Consider the following 8,331-nt stretch of genomic DNA (forward strand, 5'->3'; position numbering starts at 1 on the left):
ATTAGAAATATATTTCATATGATGATGTGGTATCGATTTTCGATGCGCGAGCATGGTGTGTTTGATAATGTGTGTCGTTATTAGTCGTTAATCAAAAATGGGTTTGCATTTTTCCACGTTACAACTACATTATATTATATAATTTGAATGTTTAATAAATTTAATGTTCGGATTTTATTGTCTCTGCGAATAATGTATCATAATATTCAAACATTTAAACAGTGACATTTTAAGCCAGTTACTGCAACTGATCATCGTAAAAATAGTGTAGTCAGTAATGTACCTGTTTTGCCTATACATTACGCCGTGTTAAAAAATTCGTGGTATACACGACTGGGTATGACTGGTTGGACTAACACGTACTATGATAAAAATAAGAGGTAGTTACAATTAAAAATTAAAAAATAATGATAAATCTGTTGTTTTTTACAATATGAGCGCACGCGTAAGTCAAAATAGAATATGTGCAACGCGCTCAGTGGGACCCCCTCCGGCGTTTGTTTTGTACACATATCTTAGGTGTATATATATATGTGTAAGTTTGCTTATTTTTTATCGCACAACAGCATTCAAACAATACGAGTTCACTGAATATACACCATAGAATATCATATATAAATATATTTTTTGGCTCTCCGTCAAAAACAGTGACTGCAGATTTTCATCGATTGTTCTGGGAAAAAAAAGTCCCTCAGTTTCCCTATGAAATTACGAGTTTCTCCGTAAACAAATGAATTTTTCCGCTACATCGTTTTGAAAAATTCACCTGTGGTTCTATTCAACATCGAATGAATATTATTATTCAATATACAAAAAAAAAAAAAAGAAAGGCAAATAGTATCTTTATTATTATAATACCAGAAATGGCCACCGGCAAGAGGTTCGTGCAAGCTACGTCGATAAAAGCAATGCCCGCATAACAATCTTACTTCCCTAGAAAAATAGAAAACAAAAATCTGGCCAAGATATTATCGACCACTCGACGTGGGAGAACTCCTATATAGTTTCGTTCACCTCGACTCATGATATAATAGATTGGTATATACCTTTTGTATAACACTTTTAAAAGCTTGGATAAATCATATGGCATGCGAATATTTCAAAAATGTATTGAATTCCGATAAAGGCATTACCTATTAAAATAAATCGAAAAATTGAATTTAGCTCATAGTGCTTTTACATAATCAAACTTAAATCCTTTAGATAATAAATCGTCCATTTTATGTCGAATTTAGTGGTTATTGTTTTTATCTTAGCGTATTGAAGAAACTTCACTACAAATTTCTTCACAATAAAAAAAAATAAAATAAAAACTATTCCCGACGCGTATTCTATCGTTTTCTCGAAACGACTGGACCAAGACAAACGTCACCCCGTCGACCCATGCGCGTATACCTACACATAATAATATAGATCATTATATTATATGGTATATTCTCCAATTCGGCACACGTTCCGAGAAAAAAAAACAATCGTAACTTGACGGATAAAGGACAAGGGAAAGGTTCTTATACCTTATCCCGACTCTAACTTGTCGTGACATAAGCCCTTAAGGAGCATTTACTCAGATACGGACATGCAACCAACCAAACATATGATACATATGATATATTATATGGTCTTATATTTCGCACGTGTCGTATACGTATGTGACAGTGTGACATACACAGGATCGTAAGTGGAAGTCATGACGACATATTTAAATGGAAAATATCAGTGGAAAATAATAATATAGTCAAATCCTCCAAAGACGCCTTGTATATTATATACTATACGTCTACTGAACTTATCTCGTATATTAAATAAATATCCGATGTATGTCAGTAGTGAGCACCTACATATTTATCAATTCTTTGCAAGCATCTCGTTTGTTATCCAAATAGAGTTGAATCGACGTTATATATTTCTCGTCCGGTTCGCTATATTATAATATCCATTGGCATTTAACTTAACGGTCGTTTGTGCCAAAACAATAGTATAAAACCACACTTCCCAAGCATTAGAATGGATACTGCAGTATACAATATATTATATTATATGAGTTTACTGCCAGTTTTTTTTTAAGGAATATTCCACCTCTTACATTTTTTACATCGATCAAAAAATATTTTCAGAGATGGGACCACTTAATTTTATACCCTTTTTACTTGTATAAAAAGAAAAATTGTGACTAATAAAATATTTGAAAAAACCCTCTGGCATCAAATTAAATTTCCTGTTATTCAGTCATTGTGATTTTTTTTATTTTGTCTCTGCGATAGTCTTTTTTTTGTGAACGATATTGTATTAAAATAATAACTAGGTAAAGCAAAAATAAAACATTTAAAACTCTAAACATAAAATACAATAATATTAAAATAATAAAAAAGTTAAAAATAGGATTTAAAAAAAAAAATTTTGTAGGGAAATATATGATTATAATTTAGTTTACGCGCTTGTCGTAAATACGAAATAGAATAAATATTCCAAGTTTGAAAATAATACGAACACAATAGTAATATTGTCGTGCATCGCAAAACTAATATCGTTAAAATGGATGGTTTTTTTGTGCATGTAGCATCATCATTATGCAAACAATATCGCCTCAGCATAAAGTTCACAGCGCTGTACTTTTTTTTATGTATTATTAATCCTAATAAATAATTATTAGGGCTTTTTAAAAGTATTGTAAATCAAAAAATTATAAAACTTTTGTTTGATCTTCAAAAAATTACCAGCTAAAAAATGTTCCGCGGAAACTACTTCTTTTCGTCGTAACACGGAACGGTTTAGTGTATAATGGATGAGTATGAGATAAATATATTTAAAATTCTGTTAAAAAATCAACAGATTGTAAATTTAAATCCCTTTTATTTACATGTATATTGTTTGTCGCGTGGTTATTGAAATGCCGCTTGTAGTGAAAATCCGATTAGCTTCAAATAGTGAAACTAAAAGAATATTCTTATTCTTTACATTATAATATGTATATTTAAAAATATATTTTACATTTATAAGTATAAAATATAAATTGTTTTTTAGAACTAGTCATCAGATATATTATATTGTATTATATTTACATTATTTATACGTAAATATTTTCAAAAAACCTGATTAAACAAAACTTCACGTTAGTGATAATAACGAAAAAAGTAATTTAATTTTGTCTCTTCAAAACCATAGCTTTTTAAAAAAGTTTCATAATATACCGATATCACCGTACAATTTTAAAGATCAATAAATAATATTATTAACTTTGAAGTGTTCAAGGGAAAAAAATAATATTTATACGGTTTTTTATAAAATTAATAAATGTAAACATTTGTAGTGAAAATGACAAGGACTTTCAAACTTTACGTATGTTATCTTAAGAAAATTCGCTTTTCGTGTTACCAGGTAAATGAAATTGAGTTTGAGTTTGGAAAAATAATTAGTCGACAAATATTAATAATTGAATTTTCTATATTTTGTGTAAAACGTAATTAAAATCTATCAAGTATGGATAACACACTAATCGCAATATGTCATAGCAATATAATATATCATAGATCATAACATTGTTTATTGTAAATTTTTAATAGAAAAATAAAAGTTTTGATAAACTTCTACTCCACAAGTTTTTGCCTTCAATTTCTCAACATAACTCTCCGCGCGGTGTATTATTAATCTAACCTCGTAATTATAATATACTTTTGTTTACCAAACAATCCCAACTAAAATCGTGTGTATTTCGTCAAATTTTCACGAATCTCTGTATTTGTTTTGTCGAGAAAAAAACTCATTAACATTTCAAAGCCACCCTTTAAATTAAAAGCAAAAAAAAAAACTCCTTTAAAATAATCGGCGTTATATAACATATTATTTGCATAAATTAACGATAAATACGCACCACTGATCCTCATCCTGCAGTTTGTGGTGTGTTGCTTTTGACAGCGCGCAAAAGTCCCAAATTTTCAATTATATAGGTGACTTAATATTATTATATAATATACGCGCGCACGCGTTATTATTAACACACTTTGGGCATCAAAGGAATTCTAAACGGCACAAATATCGTATAATTTACGCATATATAATATATTGTTATATATAGGTGCGACCTACTAATCCAGCATCGTTTTAATTATAATAAACCATCGGAACGTAGTTCGACATATTTTATAATTACCTGAAATAACGTGCTAGCGTGTGGATAGAAAGTGGCGGTGATGAGCCTCTATACTGCGTTGCATAACATAATATTATAATTATATATCGATGGGTGCTTGCTCGTTCACCACCGCTTATTACGTATAAATCATACCCTTTTCCTCCTGCGGTTAGCAGCTGCCGCTATGTTCTGCGAAGAACTCCGACGCTGCGCTGTTGGTTTTGGCCCGGGCCAGACGATTCAAATGGTTATTTGGGAAACCTTAAAAACGGGAAATCGGAAAACGCGTAACTATAAATAATACATCTATAATATAATAACACGTTGATTTACTGCATAATAATGTACCGTAATATAAAATAACGAGAAACGGAAAAATGACAAACGGAATGGTACGAGCTTATTTCGCGTTATTATGCGAAACTGTTTTTCTACGAAGTGTTATTATTTTCGTCGTCTTCTGAAAACAACACCAGTACCGTGTAATAATGCTAAAAACGTATCGATAATAATAAACCTTTGCACACTTATTACGATACACATGCGCGTGATCGTAGTTTCCTTCAATAGAACGAAAAAAGAATTTATATGATATGTATAATATTATTATACCGACGTGGAGACAAAAATAAAATGACACTGTATTCATAATAATAATATACTTGTACGTAGATGTAATGAACATAAATTTTTATTTGACATTATCTTTATATGAATACACTTAAAATATTATACACAGTATAATTATATATTATGAGCTCTCTAGTACGAAAGTTATATTGTATTATGTTTACACGTATAGTTTTGATATACTTATAAAGAACCTCGTTCGAATCTCACGAAGCACAAAATACATATTTGTGCACACTTTATAGGCATACTTTCGACTAAATATATTAATTATTTCAATTTCGCTGACCCGAATTATTAAGTCAGTGGCCTAATTGACGATTTAATCGATTTTCACGTCGTGATTTTTGCTAGTAATTTATCAAATTTTACTCATTAAGCGTTAGAAAAATGAAATTAATATTGACAATAAATATAAATAAAATAACGATGTAGATATATAGATATAATATGTTATATGTATCATCGTTATACGTTTTAGTGACAAAAATGTACGCTGTAAAATGCATTATATCATATATATATTATAATATATAGTGCTTTCGCCTTTCGGCTATAATTTTTTAATCGGATTATTTTTTATCTGCGTGATGACAAACCCCAACAGAGGAAATATTCAGAGATTATTTTTAAAACTACTTAGCATGCGCATATTTAACTAAAACACTCTAGGAAGTATAAATATATAATTTCTGTTATCAATTTTATTAATATTATGTACAGAGAAAATGACATTTCTCTATAACAAATAATGAATTTTTCTTTAAAAAATGGAAAATCCAAATAAGAATTAAAAATATAAAATATTTTCATTGTTTCTGATTATTTATTTTAACATAAATTACTCCGATTGCATTAGTTTCTACGTCATTTGTTTAATTTGGGTATTAATTATAACATAATCATATAACTTATTAGTTTAAACATTTCAAATTTTATTTTTCTATAAAATCTTCTTCTTTTGATTCTTAAAAACATAATATTATAATATATAAACAAGGCTTAACTAGATTGCTAATAGCTTTTTCAAGTATAATACATTATATTCATGAGAATATAATGGATATAATATATATATATGAAATATTATGAGTCGATCAGCTGAAAAATTGCATTCTTTGCATTTTTTTCGCAAAATCAAAACATTAATATTTTACATATTACAGTTTTCTTATAATATGTGTTTTAATTTATAAAATAAATTGAGCAAACGGTTCAATTTAGTAAAATGTATCAATAATAATATTTATTACTTATCCAGATTTTAGAGATATAATAAAATAATTTTAATACAATTATTTTATATTCGATTTTAAAGTGAATAATTGCTCTGCTTATACGAAATAAATTAGTGTAATAGTGTATAATATTAAATGATTTAAACTTCTGTATAATTGTATAACATTAAAATTGAAAAATATTTGTTGTATACATTTTAGTGAAGTATTGTGAAGTTTTATATTATTAGCAGTGAGAATTATTTATATTTATTGTGTATACCCAATATAATTTACGACAATAACATTTTATTTATTTAAGAAAATTTAATAAATTTATAATAATGTCAATGTTTGTGAATCTAAAATATCAAGAGTAAAAAACTACTGCAAAAGCATAACCTTTTAAGATTTAAAAAACTAATTGTTTCACTATGTTTGTCAATATCTTTTTTATTACTTAAATTTTTTAATTAATTTTTTTCGTATCGGTCAAGTAAAGACTTTTATAAAAACCACCTTATATTTCAAAAATAATTATATCAACCATTTCTGTACTGATGTACCGACATCGACATTGTGATCACACCACCAAAATAATTCGTAAAAACCGTCGAACAATTAAATCAATATATAATTTGTTCTAAGAACAAAAACAAAATAAAACAAACTACCTAATAAGAAAAAACTTTTTCCGATTTAAAATCCACCACACGTTTTACGGCAACGAAAATGGTAAATAATTAAATGTACCTATCAACTGCCGTAAATCCGTAACATTCGTATATCATTTTGTACAAATAATATCTAATACATAACGGTTTTTTTTTCGCAACATTATTATGACAGGTTGAAACATTGCTGAATAAACTTCACAAATCAATTAGATAGCTGATTTAAGGACAAAGGTAACGTGATATTTTTTATAACTTATAAACAAATTAACAAACGCATTACAATTCACAGGAACAAGAAAATTACTTTTATTTAAACTGAAAGAGTTTAATTTCAAGAAGAAAAAAACATGGATTGGTGTTATAATGATAGTGCGTAGAACGATTATAATGCACTTTATTATAACCTATATATTTTTTAGTGTACTATTTCAAACCCTGATGAATCCTACAAAATGGGGCAATAAAACATGCTGTCGATCCACTAATGATGAAAATCTCAAATGTTCGTCCGCAGGAGTGTGATTGAGTCACAGAAAGAATACTTGATATCATGTAATATACATAATACATATAAGCAACATACATTTATAAATTTTAAGATATTATAATAATTGAAAAATGTATTTTTAGGGAAATGATGTCCAAAAACATGTTTAAAATCATAATATGATAATGATTATTTAATAATATATATAATTAAATTTTAGTGCGTTATTAATTACGACGATAACACAGTTTACAATATTTCAGTTGAATTAGGTACAGGTAATAAAATAATAATTTTAAAAAAAAACTACACTCACCGAAACGGGCCCCGACCGCGTGTGGCAGTGGGTTTCGGACCGTGAAAACAACAAGTGGCGTTTGCAACTATGCGTTACGGAGGGCGAATCGACTGTAATAGTCGTCGGATTCGATAGCATCACCAGCACCAATAGCGCACTGAAGGCTCGCCACTGGTACAAATAACATAAATTATTGTTTTGTCTGACTGCGCTCGAATGGCCGAAAACGCTTTATCGACATGCACAGCTCGATAATATATGTCGAAGACTAAGACGACGACGACGACGACGACGAATACGACGACGATGAAGCAAAGTCCTGTCTGTTCGTCCTTCCGCCGACAATGGTCCGCCAAAACTGATTCCCTGGCACACGACAACGGCGACGGTTCGTGCAGTGAGCACCGGCGGCGAGACCATCGGCACCAACCCCGTCCGTCCCATCCAGCCACCCTAGCGCCCCTCCCGCAGGCACGCGGTCCGCGTCAGCCTCGACTTTCCGTATACACTACCATGCGCCCTCGCGCAGCTCCGATCCAGCCACCCCCCCAGCCACAAACATCCCTCTGCTAACGCCACGCGAGTGATGCTGGGCGCCCGGCGCGCTGCACGTCGTCCGCGAATAGGAGGCGGCTATGTTTAGGATTTTCCATTCGTTGCACACCCTATCTCGTCATCCGAGCCCCGACATTGCGCCGCCGTCCGGTTATCATTTATATATATATATACATGGATATGCGATAATAACTTGCCAGAGTAATATTAATACCGGAAACTTCTTCCGCGTGTTCATATATTTTTTTCATCATATTTTCCAGTTTTTTCCGCCGTCATGTCACTTTTTGGTTTTTTTTTTTTTTTTTTTTATCAAATTCTGTGTTTCGGATCTAATG

At 30.3% G+C, this 8,331-nt stretch overlaps 1 protein-coding gene across 10 annotated transcripts in view; it reads right to left on the reverse strand.

The window, feature by feature from the left end:
- LOC114121680 (uncharacterized) overlaps positions 1-7,864 on the reverse strand; it is a 68,003-nt gene extending 60,139 nt beyond the window's left edge. For 3 of the 10 annotated variants that reach the window (XR_007606970.1, XR_007606969.1, XR_007606968.1), the window contains exon 1: positions 7,457-7,843. The gene's annotated coding sequence lies outside the window, so the exon portion shown is untranslated. Of the gene's footprint in view, positions 1-4,147; positions 4,391-7,456 lie in introns of all 10 variants that reach the window. The other 7 variants (XR_007606974.1, XR_007606972.1, XR_007606971.1 and 4 more) reach the window with 5 other exon arrangements.
- Positions 7,865-8,331: the final 467 nt, after the last annotated feature.

Source organism: Aphis gossypii, chromosome 1 (genome assembly GCF_020184175.1).
Source record: "Aphis gossypii isolate Hap1 chromosome 1, ASM2018417v2, whole genome shotgun sequence".
Taxonomy (NCBI): Eukaryota; Metazoa; Arthropoda; class Insecta; order Hemiptera; family Aphididae; genus Aphis; species Aphis gossypii.